Source organism: Elephas maximus, chromosome 11, assembly GCF_024166365.1.
Source record: "Elephas maximus indicus isolate mEleMax1 chromosome 11, mEleMax1 primary haplotype, whole genome shotgun sequence".
Lineage (NCBI taxonomy): Eukaryota > Metazoa > Chordata > Mammalia > Proboscidea > Elephantidae > Elephas > Elephas maximus.
Genome location: NC_064829.1, coordinates 28,197,376 through 28,211,972, shown reverse-complemented (window position 1 = coordinate 28,211,972; position 14,597 = coordinate 28,197,376).

The window sequence follows — 14,597 nt, the reverse complement described above, 5'->3', positions numbered from 1 at the left end:
GGGTCACGTCAACTGCATTGGCCATTATGATCACTACTTCATTACCTCCTGCTCCCTTTCTCCATTCCGCCTCTGAGACCACAGCCTGGGCCTGGTGTCTTCTCCTTACTTTCTTGGGCCAACATTGTACAGCACTGTTTGACACTATTCTGCCATGATAACGTTTCTTCATCAAGGGGGCCCCTATGCCCTGGTGAGAAGTTTATGTTGTAGTCTGGTCCTCAAATTTTCAGGCCCAGAAAATACACTTTATCTGTTCACTCTCTGTGATTCCACTGTTGGTAAATTGATTCACACTAATTAAACCCACGAGAGGCTGAAGCATAAGCTCAGAGAACAATGTGTTGAACTGTGGAGAATGGCCTAAAGAAGCGAGGACATACATTTGAGCTGGACTCTGTGTTTGGGGGGAGTAAGTAAGCCAAACACCAAAGCAAAGCATGGTCAGCACAGAATTAAAGGGAAGGTGTTTGCATGCTGTCACGTGCTATTTCTAGAAAGCTCTGGTAGACTTATAATTTGCCTTCAATTATCCCTATGCTTGAAAAACCAAGACCACTACTTACAATCAGATTTCCTAAACCCTGGTGGCATAGTGGTTAAGAGCTACAGCTACTAACCAAAAGGTTGGCAGCTGGAATCCCCCAGGCACTCCTTGGAAATTCTATGGGGCAGTTCTACTCTGTCCTATAGGGTCACTACAAGTCAGAATCAACTTCACAGCAGTGGGTTTTGAGGGAGCTAGAGTGGCACTGATAAATCCTTACAGCCCAACCCTCATTTTTCCCACAATCAGAGAGAGACACTGTCTTTCTATTTCTATTTATCATTATGCTTAGAATTGTTAAAACTTACAGGTAATTTTATCATTTCTATTTTTATTGATAATTCAGAATGTGGCAAATAAATCCAAGCATCACAGCATAGCACCTAAGAGTGAAATGGACATCAGCATCATCTCGCTCCAAAAACCCAGTGCCCTCGAGTCGATTCTGACTCATAGCAACCCTACGGAGTAGCTCAGTGGTTTTCAAATTGTGCCCTGTGGATCCGAGGGACAGCTGGGTTAAGAAACTTGAGGTGTGAGGAGGCTGAATAGACAGACACTAGCTGACCACCCCCTTGTAATAAATTTGGGTTAGTCGAGGTGCAGAAACCATTGAAATGTTTGAACATGAGTGACAGGATGAAGTTTGCATTTTAAATAATCAATTTGGGTCAAGTATAGAAGCATGAAGACCATTTTGAAAGGCATAGCATTTGTCCAGGGCAGATATAATGGTGTTGGGAACAGGTTAATAGCAGTATAGCTGGAGAGAAGTGGTTGGATTTGAGATGTAATGTAAAGGTAGAATAGATAGGACTTTGCTAGGGAGGAAGCAGAAGTTATCAAGAATTCAACCATTTATTTATTTCATCAATAAAATACATTGAGTGCTGCTGACAATGGGCCAAGCACTGGGCTAGGTGCTAGAGACACAATGTTCAACTGGAAAGCCAAGTTCTCCGTCCTTTCTGGAGTTCAAATTCTAATGGAGACAGAGAGACGCTAGATGAGAAAACATTCGGTAAACCATTGAAGTACAATCCATAAAGGGTATAAACAGGGTGCTGTAACAGCGAATGAAAAGAGGGGTTTATTGAAGAAAGGAGGCCAGGGAAGGTCTCTGTGAGAGGTATGTAATCGGAGACCCGAACATGAGAAAGGTCCAGCCACGTGAAGAGCCAAGGGAGGAACATCAGAGTCCTAGGGAACAGCAAGTGCAATGGCCTGAAGGAGAGAAACAGCAGGCTGAAGGCTAGTATGACTCCTTGGAAGGATCTGTAGGAGGCAGGTCAGCCAGGACCTCATAGACCAAGGAGTTTGAACTTCACTTAAAGAATCATGGAAAACTGCTGAAGGTTTAAAGTAGGGATGTGATATGATGTGACCTAAGCTATTTAAAGATCTCTCTGCTCTAAACAGAGAAAGACTAAAGAGGGAATAAGAGTGAATGTGAGATCAGTTGAGATGTGTGGTGGACAGAATAATGCCCCCCCCATTATCCATGTCCTGATACCCAGAACCTGTCAGTATATGAGGTTACATGGCAAAGCGGAGTTAAGATTGCAAATGGAATTAAGGTTGTTATCAGTTGACCTTGAAATAGAGTCTCCTGGATTATCCAGGTGGGTTCAATGCAAAAGGAAGGCAGAAGACACAGTCAGAGAAGGCAATGTGACACCGAAGGATCAGAGTGATGGGATGTGAGAAGGACTCCACCCCCCATTGCTGGCTTTGAAGATGGAAAAAGGGGGCCATGAGCTAAGGAATGAAGGCAGTCTCTAGAAGCTGGAGCAGGCAGGGAACAGCTTCTCCCCCAGAGCCTCCAGAAAGGAATGCAGCATTGCCAACACCTTGACTTTAGCCTGGTGGGACTCATGTCAGACTTCTAATCTACAGAACTGTGAGAGAATAAATTTGTATTGTTTTATGTTAGCAAGTTTGTTGTAAGTTCTTATAGCAGCAATAGAAACTAATACAGGGGGCTATTGAAATAATCCAAAAGGGAAATAACGATTGTATTTACCAGAATTGTGGTAGTGGACCCAAAAATGAACAGTTAAGGAAGAGTTTGGAGATCGAACAGGACCTAATTTGATGGCAGACACTGTAAATTATATGTGATTTAGTGCTGTATACCTCTTGTAATTTTTTCTATTTCCTTATTTTGAGGTTTTGTCTTGGAAAGTAGTTAACTTGGAAACAATTCATCTTCTTGAGGCTTGCTTTTAAGCTTTGTTAGGCAGGTCTGAACAGGCCGTAGGGCTGTTTTGTCCCCACTACCTGATGCCATGTGTTAGGTCTTTCCACTCTGGCTGGTGGGACTACCTAGTCCTGTGCAAGCCACAGGTATTGTTCTGCCTCCTTCTTCCTGTTCTGCCTCCTTCTTCCTAGAGGAAACCCTGGTGGTGTAGTGGCTAAGAGCTATTGCTGCTAACCAAAAGGTTGGCAGTTCGAATCTACCAGGCGCTCCTTGGAATCTCTGTGGGGCATTTCTACTCAGTCCTATAGGGTCGCTATGAGTCGGGATCGACTCAAGGGCAACGGGTTTGGGGCAACAGGTTTGTTTTGTTTCAGTCCTTCCTAGTGGTTCTTTCCTGGCTTTGGGTAGTTCCCTCATGCACATCAGTAACCAGCTGGACACCTGGAGGGAGCCCTCTGTAGATTTACAGAGCTCACTCTCTGAGCAGTTTTCCTATCAGAACCCTAGCCCGGGAATTCTAGCTGTCTTAGCCTCTCCCAACTCTGAATTCTGTTCCTTCTACTCAGTGAGACCTCAAGGCTCTGTTTGTCCCCTCCTCTCTTTTTCCAGGCAATGAGCGTGGGAGATCAATTGTAGAGCTACCCTCGGCTGTTTTCCTTCTCCCAGGAATTGCTGTCCTGCACTGCCTGTTGTCCAATCGACCAGTTGTCTAATCCCCTGAAAATCATTTCATACGTTTTGCCTAGTTTTTCAGTTGTGTAAGGTGGAAGGGTTAATCTACTCCCTGTTACTCCACCGTGGCCAGAAGTAGAAGTGATTTTTCTTACACAAATTTGATGTAAGGAATAAAAAAGGGAGGAGTCAAGACTCATCACCAGATTCCAACTTTAACAGCACAGAAGATGATTGAAGGCAGAACCAAATGGCTCTGTGTTTATTTCTCCTTCCTTCCTCCCTGCCTTCCTTGCTTTTATGTATGTGTGTTTTTAAATTCCGACTCATATACATGAGTTGGCATCAACTTGATGGCAGTGGGTTTGGATTTTTGGCTTGGTTTTTAAATTTGTTTTGTTTTGAGGATTTTTGAGAATGAGGTGATGGAAAAGATGGAAATCACATGCTGTTTTGGGCCATGTTGAGCCTGAGATACCTATAGGACAGTAGATAATAGAGTTCAAAGAGGAGGCATAGGCCAGAGATATCCTTGAGCACCTGGGTAGATAGAGCTACAGCTCCCCGAGATGGGGAACTTGGAGGAGGAGTAGATATGTACAGTGAGCTCAGATTTTGAGATTAAATTTGAAGTGTCTATGAGACATCCAAATAACAATATCGATCAGGCAGTTTAATGTTTATATCTGGAGCTTACAGAGGAGGGTGGACTAAATATGTAAGTTTGAGAATCCTCAACCTATAGGTAACATGTAAATCATGGGAAAGAATGAGGTGACTTAGGAAGAGAGGGAGAAAAGGGAAAGGAGGGAAGAGAAGGGAAGGGAGGAAGGGGGTGGCAAGGGGAGGGGTGGGGAGAGAAGGGAGAGGAGGGGAAGGAGGGGAGAAAAGAAGAAGCAAGGCAAGGGGAGGGAAGAAAGGAGAGGGAAGAGAAGAGAAAACTAAAAAAAACTAAACCTGTTGCCGTCCAGGTCAAGTGGATTCCAACTCCCTTGCCTTCCGTTTTTCTCCCCTCCTTTCCTTTTTCTCCCTGTCTTCCCAAGTTACCCTATAGAGTTCCCAAGGAGGGCCTGGTGGATTCCAACTGCCAACTTTTTCATTAGCAGCTGTGGCTCTTAACCACTATGCCACCAGGGTTTCCAAGAGAAGAGAAGAAAGCCCAAGAAGCCAAAAGGAATTTCAGCATTTAGAGGCTGCATAGAGGAAGAAGAACCATCAAAGGAAAATAAAAAGGAGTGGCCATAAGGAAAGAGAAAACCTGAGAGTATTTTCAAAGGAAAAATGTGTTCTCAGGAGAGAATATCAATTGGCTCAAATGTTGCTAAGAAGTCAAGTAAAATAAGAATGTACGAGTCTCTTCCGGATTTAGTAACTTGGAGGTCATTAGTGAGCTTTTCAAGAGCAGTTTTGTGGGGTGGAGGAGGGGACACCTGTCAGGAGTAGTTGAAGATTGAATGTAAAGGTAAAGTAGAGGTAGTTTATGTAGACAGCTCTTTCATGGAGAATGGAAAAGTAGAGTAATAATAGCTGGAGAGAGATGGTGAGTCAAGAGAGGATTGTTGCTTGTTTTTAAGCTGTGAGATGCAGAGAGTATTTGAATGATAAAGCTAAGAGGTTAAGGATGCAGAGAGGGGGAATAAGAGGTAGAGCAAGACTCCTGAAAAGGCAGGGGATTCGGAACCCAAAACTCAAGTGAGCTGTCCCACCTCTGCTCTTCCATAGGCATTTATAACTCACTCTCTAATGGTCCTTAGTACACACTCCCCTCTGTTAGCCTTAACAGCATCCCCCCTACTGGACTAAGAGCTCCCTCAAAGCAGGGATCACCCCTAACTTGTTTCTGAGCCCGCATGTGGCATAGCACACTGTAAGCATTTGAAATATTTCTTCAATAAATTAATATACACATAAGGTGAATGACTGAATAAATGAATGAATGAAATTCATCTTGAAAAGTCTGCCCTGAAAAGAGGAGTAAAGATATCCACGTATTTCATTACCCCATGAGTTGAAATTGACTCGACCGCAAAGAGTTTGGTTTTTTTTTTTTTTTTTTTTAATATCAAGAAACACTTTCTGTAGATTTTGGTGACTGTCTCCAGAGTAGAAAATAAGCACAATAAAAACAAAATTGTTATTATTAACGTTTTAGAGTGGAGAAATGTAACTGTTTTTTCCAGATTAATCACGACTGATGAATAGCTACTTCCTGTGTAGATCCAAAGGCTTCTTTCATCAACCTAGGGCAAAGAGTAATCGCTATATTTTACATCTGAAACCCATTCTCATTTATCAAAAAACACTTGAGTTTGAAAAGTGCTGCATAATTATTGCCATTACTTTTTTTTATATATAACATCTCTATATGTTAACATAATATTATTATGCCATCCATTTGCAATCATTAGGCTAGTGATAAAATCAAGTCCTGGATAATCCAGAACAGTGAATGGTAAACAGAGTGAGGACAGCAGGTTTGTCATCCTAATTTAGGCTTATTTGGGTTAATAGCCCATGTCAACACACTGATGGCAGGGGTTCAACTCAAATACGTTTTGTGTGGCGAGGAGCCTCTTCAGGGCTTTTTAATTTCTGAGAATTGTTCACAAAGTGGATCAAGAACTGACTAAGGGCTAGACTGCTTTACAGGATGAAGATTATGTAGTTCAAAGACATGACAAAAGGCAAAATTAGATTTATAGTATTTAGAACTAAGAACTAGAGATGAGAAATCGCCCAGCCTACCCCACCCCCTCATTTTACACCTAAAAATAAAATCCCGGGCAATTACATGACATGCTCAAGGTCACACAGCAAGGCAGTGAAATGCCCCCATGAAAAGTAGCATTTTGTGGTACTCCCAGTGCTGTGCTCTGCACCATTTTGCATCTCTAAAAAGTTCTTAATTCTTTCTAGAATTTTCTGCAAATTCTGTAAGGTATAAAAAATATATAAAGAATAAATTAAAATCCAAGATATATAAGGCATTAAGAAATATTCAGATTTATTTTTGAAGATTATGCTAGTATAGATACTTTCACACCCCCTTTCAAGCCACTTTAAGAGGATTTATTCCCATTTACAGATGAGGAAATAGAGACCACAGAAATCTCTAGCAAGTGAGGCATTGGGACAAGAATTTAGGGCTAGAACTCTAGCTACACTACTCTTTCCTCTATATCACACTTCAAATGGAATCACACCTTCCAGACTAGACAGATTATAAAGTACTGAAAGACTCAGAGAAATCATTATGTAACCACTGTTGGCAATCTTCGAAGAAAAAACAAAACAGACCATGAAGAATAAAGAGATGCCAGCAAACTGAAAAATCATTTTTGATTATGAAATTTCAGAAAGACTAGATTCTGGGAACTACAGTCTGGTAAAAAAAAAAAAAAAAAACACATTCTTGATGTCAATCCTTGGCAAAATTTAAGAATAAATTACTAAACAGATGGTTTGTGAACCACACAGAAAAGAATGCTATGATCACATGGAACCAACATGGGTTCACTAAGGTCGTATCATACCAAACCAACAAATATCTCCACTAGAAAATGAGGCTAAATCTGTTGGGATGTCATTGCGGTCAAATGTTGGGATGTCATTGTGGTCAAATGTTGGGATGTCATTGTAGTCAAACTGAAATATGTGATTTAGATAATAGGACAGTTGGATATGTTCATAACTGGTAGAATTAAATGTGAAGTTGCCAGTGACCTTCCATATGACCCTGCTTCTGATATTCTGTTAAAAATTTTAGCTATGTCTTTTTAAGCACTGAAAATTGTCAAACTTGTGGATAATTCAAAGTTTAAAGGGATATGTTATATGATAAAACCAATAATCATTTTAACAGACTAAAATGATGACCAACCACAACAATTCAAAATTTAACAGTGAAAAATATAAAGCTATATAGTTAGGTAAAAAAAAAGAGTAGATGACAGGCAGGTGGTAGATAGATAGACAGGTAGGTAGGTAGGTAGGTAAGTAGGTAGGTAGATATAGGAAGGAAAGAAGACACAAATTTTGAATACAGAAAATGTGAGTTGACCAAAATTAGTTGGAGAAAAAAAATTAAATATGATTAACCATAAGTTCAGTATAAATCAATATAAGTTCAGTGAGACACAGATGCACGATAACATAATTTCAGCTCCAGCATCAGCAAACTGAACTCACAGTACACATTCACCACTTAATAGCTGTGTGCCCTGGACAATCTGCCTATCCTTTTAAAGTCTCAGTTTCCTATTCTACAAAATGACTACTTAAGATGTTGTACTCCTAATAACAGAGCTTGCATTACAATTGAAGTCTTCTGATTCCTCATCTAGTGCTTTTTCCATGGAGGGCTAGTTGCAAGAGGTTGAAAAAGACAGTTTAGGAAAAAGAATTCGAATTATTCCATGTGAACCTAAAGGTCTGGTCAACGGATCAATAAAGGAACATAACGAAGAATGTAACGTACTGAGCTGATTTCAGCTCGCTTCTTGGAAAAACATTCTACCTGTGGGCCAAATAGGCTCCTTCATGAAGCCATAACATCAACCTGTTATGGCCTGTCAGTTTGTTGTGTTATGGTGGCTTTTGTGTTGCTGTGATACTGGAAGTTATGCCACTAGAATTTCAAATACCAGCAGGGTCATCCATGGTGGATGGGTTTCAGTGGAGCTTCCACACTAACACAGACTAGGAAGATGGAGTTGGCAGTCTACTTCTGAAAAAATCGGCTAGTGAAAACCTTATGAATAGCAGTAGAACATTGCCTAATGTAGTGCCAGAAGATGAGCTCCTCAGGTTGGAAGGCACTCAAAACAAGACTAAGGAAGAGCTGCCTTCTCAAAATAGAGTCAGCCTTAATGACGTGGATGCAGTCAAGCCTTCAGGTCCTTCATTTCCTGATATGGCACAACTCGAAATGAGAAGAAACAGCTACATCCATTAATATAAAAATAAATCGTCCATTAATAATCAGAACACGGAATGCAAAAGTATGAATCTAGAAAAATTAGAAGTCATCAAAAATGAAATGGAACGCATAAACTTCGATATCCTAGGCATTAGTGAGCTGAAATGGATTGGTGTTGGCCGTTTTGAATCAGACAGTCAAATGTTCTACTATGCAAGAAATGGCAAACTGAAGAGGAATGACATCGAGTTCATCCTCAAAAAGACCATTTCAAGATCTACCCTCAAGTACAACACTGTCAGTGACAGGATAATATCCACATGCCTACAAGGAAGACTAGTTAATACAACTATTATTCAAATGTACGCACCCACCACTAAGGCCAAAGATGAAGAAATTGAAGATTTTGACCAACTTTTGCAGTCTGAAATTGATTGAACATGCAATTGGGATGCATTGGTAATTACTGGTGATTGGAATGCAAAAGTTGGAAACAAAGAGGAAGGATTGATAGTTGGAAAATATGGCCTTGCTGATAGAAACAATGCTGGAGATCACATGATAGAATTTTGCAAGACCAGTGACTTCTTCGTTGCAAATAGCTTTTCTCAACAAAATTAATGGAGACTACACTTGGGGACCTTGCCAGATGGAATACTCAGGAATCAGTTCAACTACATCTGTGGAAAGAGATGATGGAAAAGCTCAATATCATCGACTGCAAAACAAACCATCAACTGCTCATAAGCAAGCTCAAGGTGAAGTTGAAGAAAATTAGAAAAAGTCTACGAGAGCCAAAGTATGGCCTTGAGTATATCCCACCTGAATTTAGAAACCATCTCAAGAATAGATTTGATGCATTGAACACTAATGACCAAGACCACACGAGTTGTGGAATGATATCAAGGACATCATACATGAAAAAAGCAAGAGGTCATTAAAAAGAAAGAAAAGACCAAAATAGATGTCAGAAGAGACTCTGAATGTTGCTCTGGAATGTAGAGTAGCTAAAGGAAAGGAAGAATTGATGAAGTAAAAGAGCTGAAGAGAAGATTCCAAAAGGTCAGGTCAAGAAGACAAAGTATTAAAATGAGATGTGCAAAGACCTGGAGATAGAAAACCAAAAGGGAAGAATATGCTCAGCACTTCTCAAGCGGAATGAACTGAAGAAAAACTGTAAGCCTCGTGTTGCAATATTGAAGGATTCTATGGAGAAAATATAAAACAATGCAGAAAGCATCAAAAGAAGATAGAAGGAATACACAGGGTCACTGTACCAAAAAGAATCGGTCAACGTTCAACCATTTCAGGAGATAGCTTAATATCAAGAACCGATGGTACTGGAGGAACAGGTCCTAGTTGCACTGAAGGCATTGTTAAAAAACAAGTCTCCAGGAATTGAGGGAATACCAACTGAGATGTTTCAACAAACGAATGCAGTGCTGGAAGTGCTCCATTGTCTATGCCAAGAAATTTGGAAGGTAGCTACCTGCCCAGCTGACTAGAAGAGATCCATATATGTGCCCATTCCAAAAAAAGGTGATCCAACAGAATGCAGAAATTATCAAACAACACCATTAATATTACACGCAAGTAACATTTTGCTGAAGATCATTCAAAAGCAGTTTCAGCAGTACATCAGACAAGGAACCGCCATTGCTGATGTCAGAAGGATTATGGCTGAAAGCAGAGAATACCAGAAAGGTGTTTACCTATCCTTTATTGACTACACAAAGACATTCAACTGTGTGGATCATAACAAATTATCGATAACACTGTGAAGAATGGAAATTCCAGAAGACTTACTTATGCTCATGAGGGACAGTCATTCAAACAGAAAAAGGGAATACTACCTGGTTTAAAGTCCAAAAAAGGGTTGTATCCTTTCACCATACTTATTCAATCTGTATGCTGAACATATGACCCGAGAAGCAGGACTATGTGAAGAAGAATGTGACATCAGGATCGGAGGAAGACTCATTAACACACTGTGATATGCAGATAACACAACCTTGCTTGCTAAAAGGGAAGAGGACTTGAAGCACCCACTGATGAAGATCAAAGACCATAGCCTTCAGTATGGATTACACCTCTACATAAAGAAAACAAAATCTTTATGGCTGGACCAATGAGCAAGATCATGATAAACGGAGAAAAGATCGAAGCTGGCAAGGACTTCATTTTACTTGGATCCACAAATCAATGCCCACAGAAGCAGCAGTCAAGAAATCAAAGGATGTATTGCATCGGGCAACTCTAATGCAAAACACCTCCTAAAAAATGTTAAAAAGAAAGATTCCACTTTAAGGACTAAGGTGTGCCTGACCCAAGCCATGGTGTTTTCAATCGCTTCATATGCATGTGAAAGTTGGACAATGAATAAGGAAGACCGAAGAAGAATTGATGCCTCCGAATTACAGTGTTATGAAGAATATTGAATATATTATGGACTTCCAGAAGAATAAACAAATCTGTCTGGGATAAAGTACAGCCAGAATGCTCGTAAGAACTAAGGATGGCAAGATTTTGTGTCACATAGTTTGGACATGTTATCAGGAGGGACCAATCCCTGGGGAAGGGCATTGTGCTTGGTAAAGCAGAGGGTCAGTGAAAAAAAATGAAGACCCTCAATGAGATGGATTACACAGTGGCTGAAACAATGGGCTCAAGCATAACAATAATTGTTAGGATGGCCCAAGACCAGGCAGTGGTTGTACACATAGGGTCACTATGAGTTGGAACTAACTTGATGGCATCTAACAACAACAACTCCATGAAGCAGAGTAATCACGGTCATGCCAAGCAAACAGGCAGCAGGTTTATGACCAATCATCAGAAATACTGTTGCAATGAGTCCAACAAGGATAGAAAATAGGACCAAAAGATCTCTGAGTCTCTCCAACTCTAGGATTCAGAGGTTCCTATGATTCTGGATTTCTGTGCTTCTGCAAGTGGTGTAAACAAAAACTTTTCCACAAGAATTTATCATCATTGACTTTGCTTAATGACAAGCCAAACTGACATGTATTTAAAATGACAGGTAAAGAGACTCCTTTTCTCAGGATTAACCTAAGAGCAAAAACAATAGAAAGCACAAATGATAATGACAACCCCATAATTGAAAGCTCACAGAAAAACTGTGAGGTGCTCCCCTCTTTTCAGACAATTACCTTTTTTGCCTTTGGCAAAATTGTGAAGTATCATTGGCACTACACACTCCCCATTATAAGTTCATTTTGCTGCTCTATGCTGTCCCCTGCTGCAAATGCCCCATTTCCTTATGTTTTTTCCTGTCCCATCAAAACCATACTTGGGAAACTTCGTTGTCCCCTAAGTATTAACTTATTCAGTCATTCATTCAGCAAATATCTACCATACACTACTTATAAAAATAGTTTTTATTTAATAAACAATGTCATGTGCCTGGAGCTTCACTCTTCCTGTCATTTGACACAAGACTGCAGGAATCTCCAGCCTGTCACCTGACTTACAGATTGTGAAACTCAACTAGTCATCTAAGCAACTCTGGGAGATTTCCCTCATCTTAAGATAAGAAAATTAAAACTCGTGGAATAAAGTTAATCCACCCAAGAGTACATAGCTAAAAGGTGATGAAACTATGCCATTCTTACTCTACTAGATTACCATAAGTAAGGCACTGTGCTGTGAGTTATCTTGGGAATAGAGGTGCAGTCTTTTCTATCCATCAGCTTACACTTCGACAGTGGACGCTACATGCATGCAAATAACTACATTGTAAGTTTGTACGTGATAATTGTATATCACAGTTTGTGAACAGAAACATGGTTAGAATACCCTTAGGGAAAATTTTGATAATATATATCAAAAGGCTTTAAAAATTCATATTTTTTTAACATTAAATTACCACTTCTGGTTCGTTAATCTTCTAGCTATGAAGTAGTAGGTTGTAGCAGACTAATGTTCCCCCAGGAAGCAACTGCAAAAGCTGAATATAATACAGAGAAACAACAGTTTGATAGGATGAAAGAGCTGCCCAGCCATCCAAGACATGAGGAACCCAGATCCTAGAATGAAGAGATCTTTGAAGTGATCCCAATATTTAGCATGCCACTTTTTCCCTTATGACATTTGTTAATTCTTGGTGGTGTGGTAGAAGAGGCTGAAAAAAAAAAAAATTAAAGGACCGCTGCTAAGAGTCAGAAAAGTCAACAGATCTTTAGCTACCCACAGGAATTTTGGAGACAAAAATTAATGTTGGTCGTGGGATTTCAAGCAACAGAGTTCAAGAAGACAAGATCACCAAGAGAATGGAGGTACAGAAAAATGAGCCCAACATTTTACAATTTTTTATTTGAGGCTTTTTCCAAATTCTGAAGCTGAACAGGGATTGAGTCTTAGCAGCTGAGCAAAAAGAAACTGAAAAACAGAGCAGAGGTCTTTGTATTCTCACTGTACTGAAGATTAAAGAAAAATAGAAAAAGTGGAACTTAAGTCCTGGCAAGAAGGAACTGCCCTAGTAAATACTACAGGACTTAGCTGGAACACCTGAAAGTCTACATCCTAGAGAAGAGGGACAAACCAAACATAGACTAAGCCTACTGGAGACTGCAATTCAACCTCGAATCAGCCTTACTTAACTACCTATTCGAAGACAGTAGGAATTCTTTCTGGAGGAAGATAATTTCATGCAGAATTTATATATATATATATATAAAATGTCTAGCCTTTAATCAAGAATTACCAGCCATGCCAAGAAATAAGACCAAAAGAATAAATATACAATGGAAACTGACTTAAAGGTAACCCAAATATTGGAGTAATCAGACACAGACTTGAAAATAATTGAAGTAACTGTGATTTCTATGTTGAAGAAAATAAACGACAAGATGGAGAATTTTACCAGAGAACTAGAATCTGTTTTTAAAAAAAAAAAAATTAAAAGGAAACTCTAGAACCTAAATTATAAAATAACTGAAATTAAGACCTTCAATAAATGGTTTAACAGCAGATAGGACAAACCACTTGAAAGGCTTAGTGATCTGGAAAATGGGTTGGGAGAAACACAGAGAAAAAATAGAATTTTTTGTGTTAAAAAAAGAGGGGGGTATAAGAGATACATGTTGTTGATGTTGTTGTTAGGTACTGTGGAATTGGTTCCGTCTCATTCCAACCCCATGCACAACAAAACAAAACAGTGCCCGGTCCTGCACTACACTCACATCGTTACTGTGTGTGAGTCCATTGTTGCAGCCACCGTGTCAATCCATCTCGTTAAGAGTCTTCATCTTTTTCACTGGCGCTCTACCAAGCATGATATCCTTCTCCAGGGACTGGTCCCTCCTGATTACATGTCCAAAGTACATGAGACTTAAGCCTTGCCATCCTCCCTTCTAATGAGCATTCTGGATGTACTTCTTCAAGACAGATTTGTTCATTCTTTTGGTAGTCCCTGGTATATTCAATATTCTTCACCAACACCATAATTCAAATGCATCAATTCTTCTTTGGTCTTTCTTATTCTCTGTCCAGCTTCTACATGCATATGAGGCAATTGAGAATACTATGGCTCGGGTCAGGCACACCTCAGTCCCGAAGGTGACCTCTTTGTTTTTGAACACTTTAAAGAGTCCTTTTGCGGTAGATTTGCCCGATGCAATGCATCATTTGATTTCCTGACTGCTGCTTCCATGGGCATTAATTGTGGATACAACTAAAATGAAAGCCTTGACAACCTCAATCTTTTCTTCATTTTTCATGATGTTGCTTACTGGTCCAGTTGTGAGGATTTTTGTTTTCTTTATGTGGAGGTGTAATCCATATTGAAGGCTGTGGTCTTTGACCTTCATCAGTATGTGCTTCAAGTCCTCTTTGCTTTCAGCAAGCAAGGTTGTGTCATCTGCATATCAGAGTTTGTTAATGAGTCTTCCTCCAATCCTGATGTCACATTCTTCTTCCTATAGTCCAGCTTCTCCGATTATTTGCTGGGCATATAGATTGACTAAGTACGGTGAAGGGATACAACCCTGATGCACATCTTTCTCTATTTTAAACCATGCAGTTCCCTTGTTCTGTTCAAACAACTACCTCTTAGTCTGTGTACAGGTTCCACATGAGCATAATTAAGTCTTCTGGAATTTCCATTCTTCAAAATGTTATCCATAATTTGTTATGATCCACACAGTCAAATGCCTTTGCATAGTCAGTAAAACACAGGTAAACATTATTCTGGTATTCTCTGTTTTTGTCCAAGATCCGTATGACCTCAGCAATGATATCTC